Below are 17,802 nucleotides of genomic sequence, written 5' to 3'. Positions count from 1 at the left end.
AAAAGAAAACATCCGACAAACTCAAAAATTAAAAGAAAGATATTAGTTTGTTGTATTTAATGGATGTTTTCATGAGATAGAAATTTAGGGATATAGAGAGAAAACTAAGGCTCTGAAGGAGAAAAAAATGCCTATTGGAATGCAGAATGGGAAGCTTGTAGACAACCCATGAGCCATTAGTTGGACCAAGGAACCTAAGGGACAGAAAGAGACCATTGACCTCGTGAAGCTAGAGGACAACATTTGATAGGAGGATGACCCACTCACTACTTGATCACCTGATAGACCACCTGGCTGCCAGAAATATTTATGTAAACTAAAATCTACATGCCAGCCAGACCCCCAGCGAGAAAATACAATCCTGTTCAATATTTCCCAATCCTGAGGGAAGTCCAGCCCCTTGGGATCATGTATATTCTACCTACTTATATACCCTAATAAAAAACCCAGTCTTACACCCTGACAGCTTGTCTCACTCTTGAGGCAGCCCACGTTCTGCTCTGAGGATGCCTATCTTTTCTTTTCACTTTCCAATAAAGAAAAATTTTCCTCTTAGCTAAAACCTGACACATTCTTAAATTCTTTTCTGAGATGTGTCAAGAACCTGAAAGGTTCAAGTAGAGGTCTCCTCTGCCTCTGAAGAGACCATCTCAAACCCTCTTATGGTGATATTAGGAAATTACACTTTAATTCTTTCCCCTTCAATTCTAAAGATTGCCAACTTCTTAAAAAATAAAGGGGTTGCAACCAAAAAGCTAACCGTGGAGGGTAATATTAAATATTTCGAAATATTCAGAACAAAGTTTGAATAAAACTTTGAGGAAAAAAAATGATGAGAAAAAAATAGGGGAAAAAACAGATGATAAATTTAAACTCAACACTTCTATAATGACATTAAATAGAAGTTTAAACACTCCAATTAAAATCCAGTGATTGTTAAATTTGACAAAATAAAGCACATGACCCAATTATATACTGTCTACAAGAAACACACAGAGAAAGAGAGAAGGGGGTGAAGAGAGAGAGAGAGAGAGAGAGAGAGAGAGAGAGAGAGAGAGAGAGAGAGAGAGAAAGAAGAGAAGAGAAGAGAAGAGAAGAGAAGAGAAGAGAAGAGAAGAGAAGAGAAGAGAAGAGAAGAGAAGAGAAGAGAAGAGAAGAGATTGATTACAGGGAAAAGCATAGAAAAAGAAATATCATAAAACCTATAATCACAAAAATACTGGTCTTTCTAATATTGACATAATGTTATAAAAGTAGACTTTAAAACAAGAATATATGACAAAAATAAGCTTGTCTTAATGATAAAGTCAACTAATCCAGGGAATATAGCAGTTGCAAATGTATATGCACCTTACAACAGCCTTTAAAATACATGAAGCGAAATTTGACAGAACTGAAAAGACAAATAAACCCACATTATAACTGGAAAATCTAATACTCTTCTCTCGGTGATTGAAAGAAAAAAATAGGCAGGAAATCTGTAAGAATAAAAAATTCCTGAACAACATTACCAACAAATTTTCCAAAGTGATATTTATAACATATATACCCCATGACAGCAGAATCCAGATTTTCTTCAAGTTTATATGAAATATATACCAAGATAAATAAGAGTAATGGGCCATACACAAGCAACTATTAACTTTAAAGGGTTGTAATAATTCAGAGGATGCTGTGTAAATAAAACAGACAAACTAAAATCAATAGCGAAAAAAAATTACATGGAAATCCTCAAATGGAATAGATTAGATAAACATTGTAGGGCAAATGAAAAACAATGTGTGATGAACATTTAAAGCAGTATTTACACTGAATGGTATGAATTTAAATTAGAAAATAAGTCAGAAAAGTCAATAAGCTTTTACATTAAGATTAGAGAAAAGCAAATTCAAAATAGAAATAAGAAAATAATAAAGTTAGAAACAAATTAATAAAATATGAAATAAATAGTAGGAAAGTAAATGAAAACAAAGTAAGGTCTTTGGGAAATTGATAAAAAAAATTCCTTGTACAAAAGTTTACTAAAATCAATTTAATAAAATAGGAGTGATCCTACCATGGATCAGTGATGATTTGGAGCAATGGAAACTCTCAACCCTCACTAGTGAGAATACAAATGGCCCAACCACTTGTAGAAAATACCTTGGCAATTTTTATATTGACATACAATAGTAACATGTGACTCAGCAACTCTGCTTCTATGTATTTTCAGTGTGCCAGTTACCAGTCTATAGACTCAGCTCCATACCCATTTTTCATTGCCTGCTCTGTGACAACAGAACAAATTTCGGTTCATATCTCTCTTTTGCCAGGTGGGACAACGTAAGACATTATAAGAGAGTGTTTTGGAAAGAAAGTAGAAGAAAAAGGGTTTCTGCTTTTGGTTCTGGCATGTTCCTCACATTAGGCTCTTGCAAATCACGCAGGTTTTTTTGTTCCTGTTTTTGTTTTGTGGTGCCTGGTAGCCAAAAGCATATGGCCACTTCCCTTAGTAGCTTCCCTTGGCACCCCCTCAGACAGCTTTGTAGGGGAGTCACACTGTCAGGGAATCTCACTGTGCTTTGTTTCCTCCAGGGACCATAGAGTGGGTTCCCCACAAGTGCCACCTGCTCAACACATTCCTGGCAAAGGGAAGTGTCACTGGCAAAACAACTCCACTCAACCAATTTCCCTTAACCCCTCAAGGTGCTTAAAAGGCAGTGGAGCACTGACAGCCTAGAACCTCTTTGTTTTCAGCTTCCCCATGACCCCTCTAGGATACTTTCTCATGAAGTGCCACTCTGGACCCCCTCTGGATAAACAGCTTTTGTTGGCAACCCAGATAATAATTTCCTAATAGTACATCTAACTAGGCACCTCCCGCTTGGACAACTTCCCAGCCTTTCCCTAGGAATCTGTGCAGTAGTCCACAAGTGAAGCATGTCCCTGTGGACATCCCCTGGCCCCACTTCCCTGGCACTCCTAAAGGCATATATCCAGCGGAGTCTTGTCGGCGAAGCACTTCACAGAAATTCTCTACCATCTTTGCACCATGTCTGTGCCCTCACAAATGAACCTAAATCAGTCCAGGAAGCGAGTGGCCTCTTCCTTGGATATTCAATTTCTCTTAGGGATAATAGTTACTCGCTTTTCTACTAATCCCATATTGTTCAGAATTCTCTTTACCTCTTATTAACCAATACTCCTTTATTTTAAACGTCTAATGATGATCTACTAGTAATATCATATACTTAGTAATTTTATAATATTTTTCCTTAAACTGTCCCTATTCAAATCACTGTATGGTTTCTGTCTCTTAATTGGAATTTAATAACCCAAGAAAAAATGAAAAGTTCAAGTGCAAAAAGACTTGTACACAAATATTCAGAATAGCTTCATTCATGATAGCTAATTGCTGAAAACAACTTAAGGTTTGGCAAAGGTAAATGGACGACCAAGTTGTACTATATCAATATAATAAAATATTATCATCAATAAATGAACTACCAATACATGAAACAGCATGAATAACCCTTGGAAACATTTTGTTGAACAAACAACAGAAACCACACTAGTGTATATGACCCTTTATGGTCAAATAGAAAGAAAATTTAATCTATAATACTAGGAAACATATCAACATTTTCTTGGAGTTGAAGGTTAACACATGAAGTGACTAGAAGTTGGTACAAGAGACTTTTTGGAATAATAGAAAGTTCTACATGTAGATTGTGCTTGATGTTTTACTATTTCATACATTTGTCAAAATTCATTAAACTATACATTTAAAATATAGATCCAATTTATCATCTAAAATTATACCTCAAGTTGATTTAAAAAGTAATGAATTCATGAAATTAATCAATACATTTGTTCCCAATTTAATTTTGATGAAATTATCTCACTGAGCTTATTCAACTCTTATTATACTGACACAAATGAGTTTTTTTGATATTCCAACTAAGAATTTGATGCTAAATGATAATATTACATTAAAGAGCTGCCACCTTCAACAGCTTTCCTTGATACCAGCCACCAGTTACTGGAAGGTAGGGTTGACAATTAAGAAGGGACAGTCAACTCACTTGCAGGCTATTGAAAAAGATAGAAAATCAGGGAAACTCACATTAAAGATAGATGTGAAGAGAACAGCTGTATAAGTTTACTCATAATAAGCCTCTTACCACATCCCTCATATGTCTGCATATACTAGGAGACCCATCCTGAGTCTTATACTTCCCCAATCAAGGCTGCATCATTGAGGAGCTCAGCAGTAGAACCTAGACGGCTTAGATGATTTCCTAGTTCCACCTTTACATATAAAATAGACATCATCAAGAAATTTAACCTCTCTATGCCTCAGTTCCCTCAAATGTAGAATAGAGATAGTGACAGTGCCTTCTCCATGGTGCCTCTGTGGGGCTCAGTTGAGCCTGAGGAAAGTGGTTTACAAAAGAGAAGGGATATAGTAAAATCTCAATAAATGTTAGATCTTGTTGCTGTTTTTATTTTACTTTACTATATGTTGCCATCCTACAAATTCACAGTGGATAGAATTGTGAATATACAAAGGGCAATCAATGATATTTCCCAACAATATCAGAAAAGCTTATGACAGCTGAATGCTTGTTTTTAAATCCACATCAGTGAACATGTTCAATAAGAACCTATTACTGTATTGCCACTGTATTGTTATAATTCTTTCTCCAATCAATCAATACCAAGGAAGAGTTATTTACTGTATACAAAGACTATATTGTTATCTCTGTAACTCCAAGTAAAGACTTTCATGGAATGGTACATTTTATGAGACCTACTTGCTGAAAGCGAAGAAATTTCTACAGATGAAAAAGATTTAATTAGTGTCAGATGAATGAAATATAAACCACTAGAACTCCCAAAAGCTATAGTAACTCTAACAAGCACCAGAATCTAGAATTCTAGAGCTTCAGAACCACTTGCTACTAACCATATCAGCCCTGGAAATGCAATGCAGACAACAGTGTTCAAACTTGTAAGCATCTGCCACCTGGTTTTGTTCATGACTATGTCCTTAGCATCTAAGTTCCCAACTCCTGGAATCTTTTGTTTCAGTTTTTTCTTTCTGCGACTTGATTTTTCATTACTTCCCTATGTCACAACCAAATTAGACTAAGTCTTTGTCTCTGAACATGTCCATACTCTTCAACTCTGTGTTCATGTTCATGTCTCTATCTGAAATTTCATAATCTTGCCCTATGTTTACCTACTGATATATGATTTATCCAATATTTACAGAAGCTTCTCAGTCTCCACATGCTTTGGGGAGTGCAGAACTCATGCTCTTTCTGGGCTTCCCCCTTGCTAGAACTATGTGAGAGAGGCTCCAGGAGATCCATTCACAGAGACCCGGACAGCACTGACATTCACCCTGGTTGGATGGTTCCTGCCATGGAATTGAGCAAAATGAGGGAAGGCTTCAATTACAAAAAAAGTTGAGAGATATGTGAATGTAGAGGTTGGGTCCTTTTCTGAAAAAGAGATTTTTAAAGATGGAAAGATCACCAAAATGGCCAGGCCAGCAAGGCTTAAAGCCACTATGATACAGTGTGCCTTAAAGAACAAGATGGAACCCATTTCCCTGTTCCCAAAGTTCCAGAGAAGGCACTACAGCTGGCATTGGGGGTTTACCTGTGCTCCTATAATGAGAAACAGAACTCAAGAAAGATTTGACTCCCTCAATCTGAAGGAGTTCTTGGGAATAAAGAAGGCAGCTGAAAAGCTGAGCTCTGCCCAAAGATGAACATCCTAGCACTTAGGTAGCCATCACTCTACCTCAACCAGAGACAACCAAGATCAGCCAGTACCAGGATACACTACTGCAACAGCAGGGCAGCATTCCAGCATCATCAGCAGGAGGACAGTCATACTATAAGATCTCTGCTTCCTGGTTCTTTCATTCTGCCCATGTTTCCCTAATCTAAAAGAGTTTGACCTCAAAGAGCAAAGCCCAGAAGGCATTTCAGAGCCAGAACATATTTCACCACTCAATAAAGCAGGCTTCCAGCAGTAGCCCACACTAGGGGAAGGAAGCTTTGAATTACAGATGAGATTGAAGTCTTAAACTGAATTACACCAAGTTTTAATAACTAAAATATCATTAGAAAGCCATAGAATTGATCCCAGTTGTTGTTAAAGGATGCTAACAAGGAATTCAAAGATCAGTGTTGAAAATTCCAGATTGAAAAAAATAAAAACCTTTCATGTTTATTCTGCAATAAATGTGTGTTCTTCTCCAAGTCATTTACAATGGTTGATACCTACAGAAGTAAGTATATTACAAAAGCTCACTTCTGAGCTGCCAAAGTTGTTGTGTTGGGTGCTGAAATATTATCTAGATAAGGAAAAATGGTTTGCAATACTAATTAAAAATAATTCATCATATCATAAAAGCCCAGAGGACAGAAATCATAGGTGCCTTCGACAGAGGCAGTGGGCAGAACTTTCCTGTAGCTGCAAATTCAACAGTTGGGGCTGTCCAGGCTCATGGATACCATTCACATGTCAAACCACAACCAGTTCCAAGTGATCCAAACCCCCACAAACACCTCCTGAGTAGAACTGCTTTACAAACCATTTTCACCTCAGAAGTCCTTAATAAATCTGTAGTCAAAATAACCGAAAAAAAAACTGCCTATAATAAAGAAATCCTAAGAAGCCAAATGAGTTTTTTTTGTTGTTGTTTCCATTTCTTAAAATTTCAGATCCAACACAAGATGCATTAATAAACCACTTTTGTCTGTCAAGTTAAGAGTAACGAATGAGCCTGTTTAGCTGGCAAGCTTCCACGTGTCTAGGAGACCACAATGGTCTCTAAGATTCCAGCTCTGACAGAGCATTTCTTTGGTAATGTTAGACTTATTATCCAGGCAATGCCAAGCACTCCCATGTGCGCTACTTTTATTCTTCTTCAAAAAAGCATTTGTGTTTAGACTGCCTAGCTAAATTGTAGGCTTACCTGAAAGCATAGAAAATATTTTCTTTCTCAATTTTGTTATCCCCTGAAGCACCCAGTGCAATCATTAGTAGCCAACAAATGCTCTTATTCTGTTGACTACTTTTGCTGTCTTGCCCACAAGGCCCAAGTCCACATTTATAAAGCAATTTATGAGTGCCGGATGTCAGGACCTTCAGATGTACCGAGTATTAGGATTATATATTGAAGATATGCAGGTAAGAAATGTTTGAAATAAATGAAGTTAGTTTCCCTCGGGGTCAAAGAGAAAGTAAAAACCGGGAGAGAAGAAACAAAAAATCTAAGCCATCCACTCATAGAAGACTTAGATTCTGGTAACTCTGTTAACCAGAATTGTCTATAATTATCTTGTTCCCATTTATGTCACATTCTATAAACAGGCAAGTAATATTCAATTGCACCAAGCAAACATATGTAGAGATATGCCATTTTTAGAATAATTATATTTAACCAAAAGTAAATTTTAAATTACAGCTTTAGAAATATGTCTTTATTTTTTAAAAATTTGGAAGAATGATATGTTTGGGTACAAGACTTCTTATTTGCAAATGTAAGAAGAACTCAGCCTTCCAACTCTTCCAACATCCACTAATTTAAACATAATCCAACAAATTGATGAAGTGCATGCATTTAGTTTTAAACTTTTAACCTTATTCTTTCAGATGAAGAAACAAGTTTAGGTGTCCTAATGAACATGCCTCCATGTCACACAGTTAGGCAGTAGAAGAGCCTGAAGCCTAAATATAGCTTAGGTTTTTACAGTGTAAAAATAGAATGCCTCTCCATCTCCCTGCCCCAATGGCTTTAGTAGCTCTTAACAAATGTACCTTGTAGAAAGAAAGGGCCAGGGGGCTGGGGATGTGGCTCAAGTGGGAGAATGCTCGCCTGGCATGCACGGGGTGCTGGGTTCGATCTTCAACACCACATAAAAAATAAAATAAAGATGTTGTGTCCACCAAAAACTAAAAAATAAATATTAAAAAAAATTCTCTCTCTCTCTCTCTCTCTCTCTCTCTCAAAAAAAGAAAGAAAGAAAGAAAGAAAGAAAGAAAGAAAGAAAGAAAGAAAGGACCAAGTTCAAGTTCCCCATATAGGAATAAGAGTATCCAGGCCATACCAGGCACAATGAAACATACCTGTAATCTCAGCAGCTCCAGAGCCTGAGGCAGGAGGATTGAGAGTTCAAAACCAGCCTCAGCAAAAGTGAGATGCTAAGCAACTCAGTGATACCCTGTCTCTAAATAAAATACAAAATAGCACTTGGGATGTGGCTCAGTGGTCAAGTACCCCTGAGTCCAATCCCTGGTACCCCTCCACCCAAAATTGAGTATGTAGGTCCTAAGGTGTGAAGAATATGATGGAAGCGATGCCAGCAAATGAATCTCTTTAAATATCTTCTTTAATAATTTTCCAGGACCTTCCTAAAGGGTATGACTATGCTAATAGTATGTAGAAAGCTGGACCTTCTCAACCTGACTTTTGCTTGCAACTATTTCTAAGATTATAACTCCTACATCACTTATCTTCATAATCCCTCAGCATACCCCAGTCCTTGAAAATAATTCAGAGTTCCTTAGTATGACAGATAGGTCCCTTAAGAAATGGCTTCCATGTACATCTCCAATCTCATCTTTCCCCTTTCCCTTATCCATACACACCCTATAAAACTAATAAATTCCCCGACAGTCCATGCCTACACAATGCAATGTCTTCTGTCTGGAATCCCTTCCTCTACTTCCCTGTCTGCCTTTCATGAGCTCCTACCCATCCTCCTTGATGCCACTCACATTCTGAGAATGTCAATGTGTTTTCTGTAAAGCCTCTTTGGATTTACCTCTTTTGATTTCCAAACAGCTCTGCAACCACGTAACACATTGTTTTGTATGATATGAACTCTTTGAAGGCATGAACGTATCTTCTTTGCCTCTATTCTAGATACTTTGCACAATCCTTAGCATAAGTGGTTATTGATTGATCTTTTTAGTGAATACATTATTGAACACATGCCAAGTGCTAGACACAATCTTAAACTTGGTAAAACAAATCAGATGAACTCTATAGAACTTTATGGAACTTATAACCCAGTAATGCTCAATAAATAATAGCCCTTGTTATAGCTTTCTTAAATAGTTCCATGTGGGAACCTCCATGCATGCTGGTCCTTGAGCCTAGAATGTCCAAATTTCTCCTCTATGTTTACCCAAATTCACTTGCCCTTCAAAGCCCATATTCTATGCTCCCAAGCTTTACATGACTGTTCCCATCCACACTGACCTCAATGAGAGTTAAACATCTGCAAGCATCATTCCTTCCATAAACAATTTGTCCTCTTGACTTTCTTATTTCTGCCAACATCAACAGCGTACTCAAAAAAAAAAAAAAATCTGACTCATCTTTGCCTGTTACCTTGCTCAGTCCCAAACCTCATGCACTGTCAAATCCTGCTTCTCTGCCTCTGCAATACCACAGAAATCCATTTCCTGCTTTTTATTCCCAGTGGGCTCACCTCTGTCTAGCTTCTAGCATCTCATTGCTTCTCAATGAACTACTGCTATAGCAGATCTTCTGTCCCTGACCCTCCCCGCATTTCCATTTACCCTAAGTGAAGCTTCTGAGAACACACTTCTGTCTGTTCTTTCCTTTATGCATAAAACCACAATACTTTTCTCTCCCCAGGATAAAGTTCAGTCCCTACCCTTGCCCTGTGCTCTAGGTTAAGCAGATGATGTATTGTGTCACAAATGTGCCCTTAGCCAATGTCTCTGCCCTTGATGCCAGGCTCTGCTCCATCTCCCCTATTTATAGATTCCAGCACAACCACAGTTCCATGTCTTTCACAGGCCTTGTTTTGATCATTCTCTCATGCCTGCTTCCCATAGATGACAGAGAACTCTCCTACCCCAGATGCAGCATGACACTTAGTAACTAATTATGATATAACATATGTTGTCCTATATTTCAGTTTTTTATATATTTTTTTGTGTCACTCAGGCTTGAGATCACTGAGAGTCAGAACCAAACAGGGGTCCTTAGAATGTCTCTTCTATTTTCCCTTACAACTTTTTCATATCTGAATTAAAATACTGAATTACAACACGATGATTATTTGTTTCTGTGTTTATTTCCTGCACTATAATAGTTTTTAATGCCAAAAGACCCTGTATTATTTATTAGTATTTTCTTGTGTCTGGCATAGAGTCAGCACTCATAAATGTGTCATGCATGAATAGATTAGCACAGCACTTTGAATGCTATCTCCTTAATAACAGTGCTAGAATTAATCTCTTTCAATTAAAGCCAGTATAATCTTCAATAGAGCTTCCCTCTAATCTTCCATGTTATAAGATTCATCTCAACAACAATCTTGAAAAGGAAGACTGGGTTGATTTAATCTTCCTAATTAGATAGTGGATTCTTTGAAGAAAGATATTGGTAGATCTTTTGCTAATTCCTTTTGTTATTACATTTCAAAATATATAATGGTTTTCAATAAATGTCCATTAGTTGCTTGATGGATTAATTACACTATAAATGTAGAAAATGGGGAATAACCCCAAATGGCATTTCTCTTGTGTAATAACAAGCTGAATGGTTTCTATTCTGATTTTAATGTATTGATTAAAAGTTTTGCATGTTATTCTAAAGATGATTTTTCAAAGTAAAATAATGATTTTTCAAAGTAAAATAAACTCTAGAGACAACATTCCCACATCATTTTGCACACCATTCTGTCTTCTGTCTTCTTGAATTCTAAATCATTCAAGACCTCTAAGATCATCTGTGACTTCAGGTTAGCATCTTTCTTTGGCCTACATTCTAAAGATGGAGAAATTGCCATCTCAACGATGGCAGTTGCTTGCCCAAGATCTCATAGGTATCTTATCCTCAGACTCCTGCACTTGCCATTATATTAAGCATTAACAGAAATGGAAAAAAAATTTAACTTTCTAAACTGTAACTGCAATGATTTTATTGAATACTGTTAAATCATTTGCATCCTAGAGACCTTAAGAGAACCTACAACTGGGTTCTCTGCCATTTACAAAATTTCTAAGAAGCCCAAACATGATTCAACATAGTGATTCTGAAATCTCAATTGTTCACTCTGACAACAAATATTTGAATCAATGCAACAAGCAGATATTGATTGCCTTTTATGTCTTCAACTCCATGCTAGATACCAAAACTATAAGATGCACACAAGCTAGTCACCTCATTTGTCCTTAGAGACAGAATGTGAGTTTAATTCATCCAGTGCCCAGCACAGGGCCTGGTAGCTTATGAAAACTCCTAAGGTATTTCTTGACCTTAAACAATTGAAGAGGTAGCTAATGCCTTAAAAATCTCATATTTTCTATGAATATTTTTTCACTTTTATTTTTATTTCCCAGACTGAATCATCAATCTTCTGTTTTGTTTTGGTTTTTGTTATTGTTAATGCTTATCATAATATCATAATATTGAAAAATGTTAAGAATAAATCAACCAAACTTTTATTATTAAAGTATAACTCTTTCTTTATGAATATATCTATTCAAATATATATATGCATATATAGAGATACCTATATTTAAACCACAATCCTTACCATAATTGTTGAAGAACAATATAATTAGCAGAACTATTTATTAACTGAGTTTTTAATGATACTGTTAGATTTCATAGTGTATCTATTTATTAGTAATCATCTTTTCTATCATGTTTTGTAATTTACACACCCTACTTTCATTTGAAGTATTTCTTTTATTGTTTTTCTGCATTTGAAATTATGCCAAACTGTGCATCGAGCAGAAGAATTCAGAGTTAATTGTGGAAAGCTGGAGGAAAATAATATAGAGACTTTAAGTCAGCTGTTGTAGTTATTTTCATATCCTAAAGAATAGAACAAAAGTAAATATACCCATTGCACCTGCCAGTAATTACAAAAAAAATTAATTTTCCTTAGTTCAATCTTTTTAAGTTTATCATACAACAAAATGAGATTATAAGAACATTCGTTAGTTTCCAGGTGTTTTTTGGTTCCAAGAAAACCTTTGCTTGCACTTTTAAGCAGTAGAAACCTGAGATCTTCTGAATCAGTAAGAATAATTAGCATTTGAAGAGCCCTTCGAAATATGCAAGAAACTCAGGGTTTTTTTTTTTTTTTTTTTTTGCCTTTCTTATTAAAGTGAAAAAGAAAGTGAAGGAATGCAATTAGGTAACCTGCTATTATCAAATCATCTCCCAGGGATAGATCAATCACTAGCACTATGTGTTCCTGCAATAAACAAATTGGAGGGGGGAGGGCGGAATATACATACGTAAACACAACATGATCTATAGGAAAGTAGAATTAAGAGGACTGAAATGTAAACTGTCCTAACCCAAATTATTTCTGCATTTGAAAACCTTGAAGGTATACTTCTGTTGTAGATTTTATTTCTACATAAACTCTAATTTCATCCTTCACCACCAAGAGGCAATTAGATTTCTTGTCACTGTGTAATTTTTAATGATCTAGAACACACAGTAGCAAAAATATTAGTGAAGTCTCTTCACTAATTTTTTCAAAAACCAATGTTAGTTCTGAAATTATAATCAGAAATTTATTGGCTCAGAGGTACATTTCTAATTTGAACAGAAAAAGAAATTGATAGGGAGGAAAAACAATTCTTTCACACAATTAAATATGTTCCATCTAACTATGAAACTAAAATAAGATATATTTCATTTTGTGATATGTTTTATAACCAAATAGGAAAAACGACAACATGAAAGTATAGCAAATTAGATCTGCTTAAAATCAAATCATATCCCCGAAAGGCTGCAAGCAGCTTTTACCTCACACTCTGGTCTTCAGGTTCCTGGAGCAATTAGTGTATTGGCGATAGCATCATTATTCTTGAGAACCAGTACTGTTTCAAAAGCTAACTACTTAGATTTGATAAGCACTCTGCTCTTATAGATGTATCTTATGTAGTGTTTTAAAAAATGCAAATTGTTCTTTATATGTGTGTGTCTAGGATATCTATCACCATGGTAGCTTAATGATAAAGAACTGGTACTGGCTGGTATATTTAAAACCAAGAAGTATAACATTTCCAACAATTGAATTCTTTATATTATGAGCAAATCATACTCAGCAAGTTTGATGGAAATAAAAGAGTAAGTATTTTCCATGAGTTCTGAAATCCCTTTTAAAATCAATATGTTTTCCTGCTTCAAGCCTTATAAAGCAAATAGTGTTTCTTATAAGGAGAGAACACAAAGAATGAGTGGGCGTGCATGCTCCTTTGACTTCCAGAAATGGGCAGCCAATGACAGAACACCACCCTTTCCCTCATGGATAACTCTGCAGCCCTCCTGCTCTAAAATATAGAAAACAACCATCTTTTAGATGATGATAGACGTAGAGATGGCGGTGGGGAGAGAGTGACAGAAACATAAGAATTAGAAACAAAAACTGCAAGTGATAAAGGGTTAAGGTTATTTAGAGTAAGCACAGAAAGCCAGGGCAATAGGAATCCTTAGGGATCCCCTGGTCTAACCGCTTCATTTAACACTTGAAGAAAATAAAACCCAAAGAGGTTAACTGTTCAGGAGGAAGATTACTAGCTGCCAAACACCAACTTTTGTTAGCTATTCACCCATGAAACGTAATAAGTATTGCATGGGGCAAGTGACTATCAAAAGATATAAGCACTGGCAAATAACCTTATGGAGTAGGGATGAACAGACATAGAGCATTGGGAGATGGAAGGGATGGTCCTGAGCTGGACAGTGTATGACCATCTAATGGAGTTAAGCACCAAAACTTAGCTCAAGTGGATTTTCGCCTTGTGGTTAATATAGATCTTGAGCTGCTGGATATACTGAAATTTTAAGGGAAGTCAGAAACTCAGATTTTTTAGTGGAAATTTGATATTTAACTGGGGAAACTAATTCAGTTTTTTGAGCTTCTATACAGATCAACTTGTCAGTAGCCCAGATAGTGTCTACAGATTTCTAACTCATGAACCCTGGTCCATAGCAGTGCAAATATCCTCAGACAACATTTTTTACTCTGTGGCCAAATGGGTCAAAAGGTGGTACCTCTAGGGCTTTCATCAAGACAACCTGTGCATTTCAGTCTGGGGAATGTCCCAGCGAAACCTCTACAACAGTGGGAATGACTTAGCTTCATTTTATTTGCTCAGCCTTCAGGGAGGGCCACCTAACTGGTCCTGGATTCTGTGCACTGATAGACAAACCACTTCAGAGCCTTAGCTTCTTCTTTAGCTTTGTTGAGATTGCATTTGGGGGATTAAGATTTCTTTCTGAGTGAAAATCTCATTTCTTTGCCTGTAAAATCAGCACTCTTGCCTGCAAATACACTTGTACTGAACAGAAGGAAGAAAAAGAATGTCCAATTTTTCTTCAGGAGCTTGTGAATGGCTCAGGGATTACTCTGGGAAGCTCTTTGGAGAACTAGAAGAGATCATTTCGTTTGCAAACTGAATAGCATTACATGCCATTTCTTACACGTTGTCCCTGTAAAACAGCCAAGGCAGGCAGACCAGAAAGCAACTTCTAGTTTCGACTCATGCTCCTTGCTTTCTCTCACCATGATTCTTTGAAAATTCTGGCTGGCCCTGATGTGAGTCAGTCCTTAGTTTATTCAATAAATTAAAATGTTTCCAGAACTGACAACACTGAACATAACAAAATTTGTATCCTCAAATTCCAGAGGTGGAGACTTGGATGGATACAGTACTGTGGGGGTAAATGTTTAACAAGCAGTTCCCTGGGACAAGGCTCTAATTTGTTGCATTTCATACTTTCTGAGGTATAAATACTCCCACTAGGGTGGATTTCAAGCTACTAATGTGACACCAGGAATGCAAAAGCACACTGTACATTATATAATGTTCCCACTATCCAGACAGGATAGATATAAATAAGCTTAAAATAACAAATGTAACCAAGAAACTAGGAAGTGGTGAGTTTTGAGTGTTATAACCTAGTTTTTTGATATAATTTATTTAATTGTTTATGTAATTTAATTTTTTAATAATGTCTGTGCTTAACAGCTAGCTCTGAAAATTTAAATATTGGTTCAGCATACTAGTAGACAGACATAGTAGATGAATAGAGTTTTAGTATAAACAACTTATAAATTCAATGAAAAACTAAAGTGAGAATGAGATAAAGAATAATAGAGGAGGTTATTCATTCAAGAGGCCTGAAAATCAAAACTTAGCTAGAAATGGGCAGCCAACGACAGAACACCATCTCCCTCATACCTGTGCTGTGTAGCCAATCAGTGCTTTAACACTTCCTGTGACAGCAGCTCACTTGAGTGCCTTGTTCTATCTTTGGCCATTTCTCACTGAAGGAAAGAACTTCCTTTTATTGAGCCAAAAGTCTATCTTCTGTAGCTGTGATTTTTCAATTGTATTTTGGTAAGCCTTAGGAGTTCTACAAATAGGCACCAACAACCTCCAAGGCTAGTGAGAGGAGGAGGTGGGAAGGCTGTTAGAAGGGGCCATTCTCACTACTGCTTCTAACAAAGCTGCTGCACCATTTAACTGGTTGTATGTTGGCAATCTCTGCAAGTTTGTGTTTGAGAAAATATTTTTATAGCTAAAATCCACTTCCATAATTACGTCTTATATTGTCAGCAAACTAGAAATTTTGATATGAACATATATCTTTATATCAATGAATAAAGGATATACTATGCAAGAGCAACAAATTATCTTTAAGATCTAAATGGTTTAACATACAGAAGTTTCTTTCTCATTCATGCACATTTGCATGAATGAGAGTCCATATAACATTGATCCCTCTGCTCACTTGTATCCATTACAGAAAGTCATGTGGTTACATTATCTACAAGGAAGAGGCAGAGAAGGGCAAGGTCCCCTGAGCTCAGGAGTAGAACTGAAAATATGATTAGCAGCACTAATTTGTACTACAATCTTGTAATCATTTGGCTACATGATTTACACCTCTCTAATAATTTAATCTGGAATATATACAATTAGACCTTTAGAAGTTCCACATGAACTTCTGATATTTATCACAACCATTGCTTCTATACCCTTCTGAATATCAGTTCAGAAGACAAACTTTTCCACCACCACTAAAGTTGTTTTCTATCAAACCAAGTCTTGGTGATACCTACAAGATCAATCATATTTCCCCAGGTCATAATCAAAATGCATCTTTCCTGTGGTCTGTGGTTTGGTATCTGAGGTAGCGTTGGTACTTCTGGACTTTTCCTAATTATTTTCTCCTGTGAGTCACTGGATGCCACAAGCATTCTCAGTCTTATCTTCCTTCTCTGTGGCTCAGCACACAAAAACAACACTCATATGTTTATCTGGACCAAATTTTCTTCTACTTTCACATTTAGTGTAAGTCAATCTTGACCAAGTCAGCTAGATGCCAGTTACATTTCTTGCATGCAGATCATGATTTTCCGCTTGAGCCAAAATCTATTTCAGTTCTTATTCAAGTTTACAGACAGCAGCTGTTTAACTTCCATATCGTCTCTCTTCTGAAGTTTCATCCTGCAGTGGAAACACCAACTGTGTTCCCATGTGCTCCCAGATTCTTAAGTGTCACCTTCTAACTCAAAATCTTTATAAGAATCTCTCTAGACATTCTGATTATTTCTTCTAATCTTATATATATCTTTAGGAGTCAAAAAATTCATGAATAAGAGAAAATTCACAGTTGTATCCTAGCATCTTAAGAAAATACCATGCACACATTTTGTCACTTCTCTGTCTTCCAAAGGGAATTCATTCATTTTATAAGTTGTTTCTACTAAAACTCTATCCATTTACTATGTCTGTCTGTCTAGTAGTATGATGAACCAATTTTTAAATTCATTAATAACTAGGACCAATCTCTTTCTCAAAAGGTTACAATGAAATTCTTCTTGTCATCATTTGGGGGACACCCAGAACCTAACATGTTAGGTACATGGTAAATGTTGGAAAATGTAAATTTAAAAAATCTGACTGAAGGTATTTTTGCTTTCATTTGGCTCCAGATAGGTGTCAATGGGGGTCTCTCACACGTCTTCAATTTTCTGCAAATGAGTGTTTTTTAAAAAGAGAATATTTTATCCTGAAATGTTTTGTAAAATTTACCAGTTTCCTTTTTTTTTGGGGGGGGGGGGTTGGAGGAATTTTAAACTAAAGTCCATTTATGTAATAAATAGAAGGCTATATATTTGGATTTTCCAATCTTCTTGGATTTAGCTATTTTTTCCTTTCAAGGATTTTCCCTAATCTCTCACAGTCACTGAATATCTGATAGGACTCCAGAAGGAAACAATCTATAAGAAAGTTCAATGCCCATTTCTGTGGACCCAAGGATTCTAGTCCATAGCCAGCCTTCGGAATTTATTTTTAAAAGTCTAAATATTCCAGTGTATATGCCACCTGCATTGTCTACTCATTATGAACATGTGATCCTCCTGCCTCAGCCTCCCAAGTTTCTGGGATTATAGGCATGTGCCACCACACCCAGCTTGCTGTTGTTTTTATAACCTTTTCAAAATCAGTGGTTTTTATAACCATTTCAAATGTATTTAGGTCCTATTTCTCTTGCAGGTGCCTCTCTCTCTCTCCAACTTGCATGTGTGGTGTTGGCTATGAAACCTCAGTTCCTTGATGGGTTCCAAAGAAAATATTAATTTGCAGTTTGTTGCACTTTATTCTTCTTATAAGTGTCAGAGTAGAAACTCCTTATAGTTATCTACATTTCTAAGCTGAAATCAAAAGTTACCTTCACATTTATTACATAGATACAAATGCCAGGGTGCTAGAATATTG

At 36.3% G+C, this 17,802-nt stretch overlaps 1 protein-coding gene across 7 annotated transcripts in view; it reads right to left on the bottom strand.

The window, feature by feature from the left end:
• Pde4b (phosphodiesterase 4B) overlaps positions 1-17,802 on the bottom strand; it is a 514,783-nt gene that overhangs the window by 464,530 nt on the left and 32,451 nt on the right. For 3 of the 7 annotated variants that reach the window (XM_077791662.1, XM_077791663.1, XM_077791664.1), the window contains exons 1-2: positions 8,829-9,682; positions 8,131-8,231 (exon numbers count right to left, since the gene is read on the bottom strand). The exons of 1 other annotated variant lie outside the window; for it this stretch is intronic. The gene's annotated coding sequence lies outside the window, so the exon portion shown is untranslated. Of the gene's footprint in view, positions 1-8,130; positions 8,232-8,828; positions 9,683-17,802 lie in introns of those variants that run through there. 3 more of the 7 variants (XM_026409069.2, XM_026409077.2, XM_026409089.2) reach the window with 3 other exon arrangements.

This window comes from Urocitellus parryii, chromosome 11 (assembly GCF_045843805.1).
Source record: "Urocitellus parryii isolate mUroPar1 chromosome 11, mUroPar1.hap1, whole genome shotgun sequence".
Lineage (NCBI taxonomy): Eukaryota > Metazoa > Chordata > Mammalia > Rodentia > Sciuridae > Urocitellus > Urocitellus parryii.
Note: the sequence above shows the minus strand (reverse complement) of the source record. Positions and strands in the feature narration are given on the sequence as shown.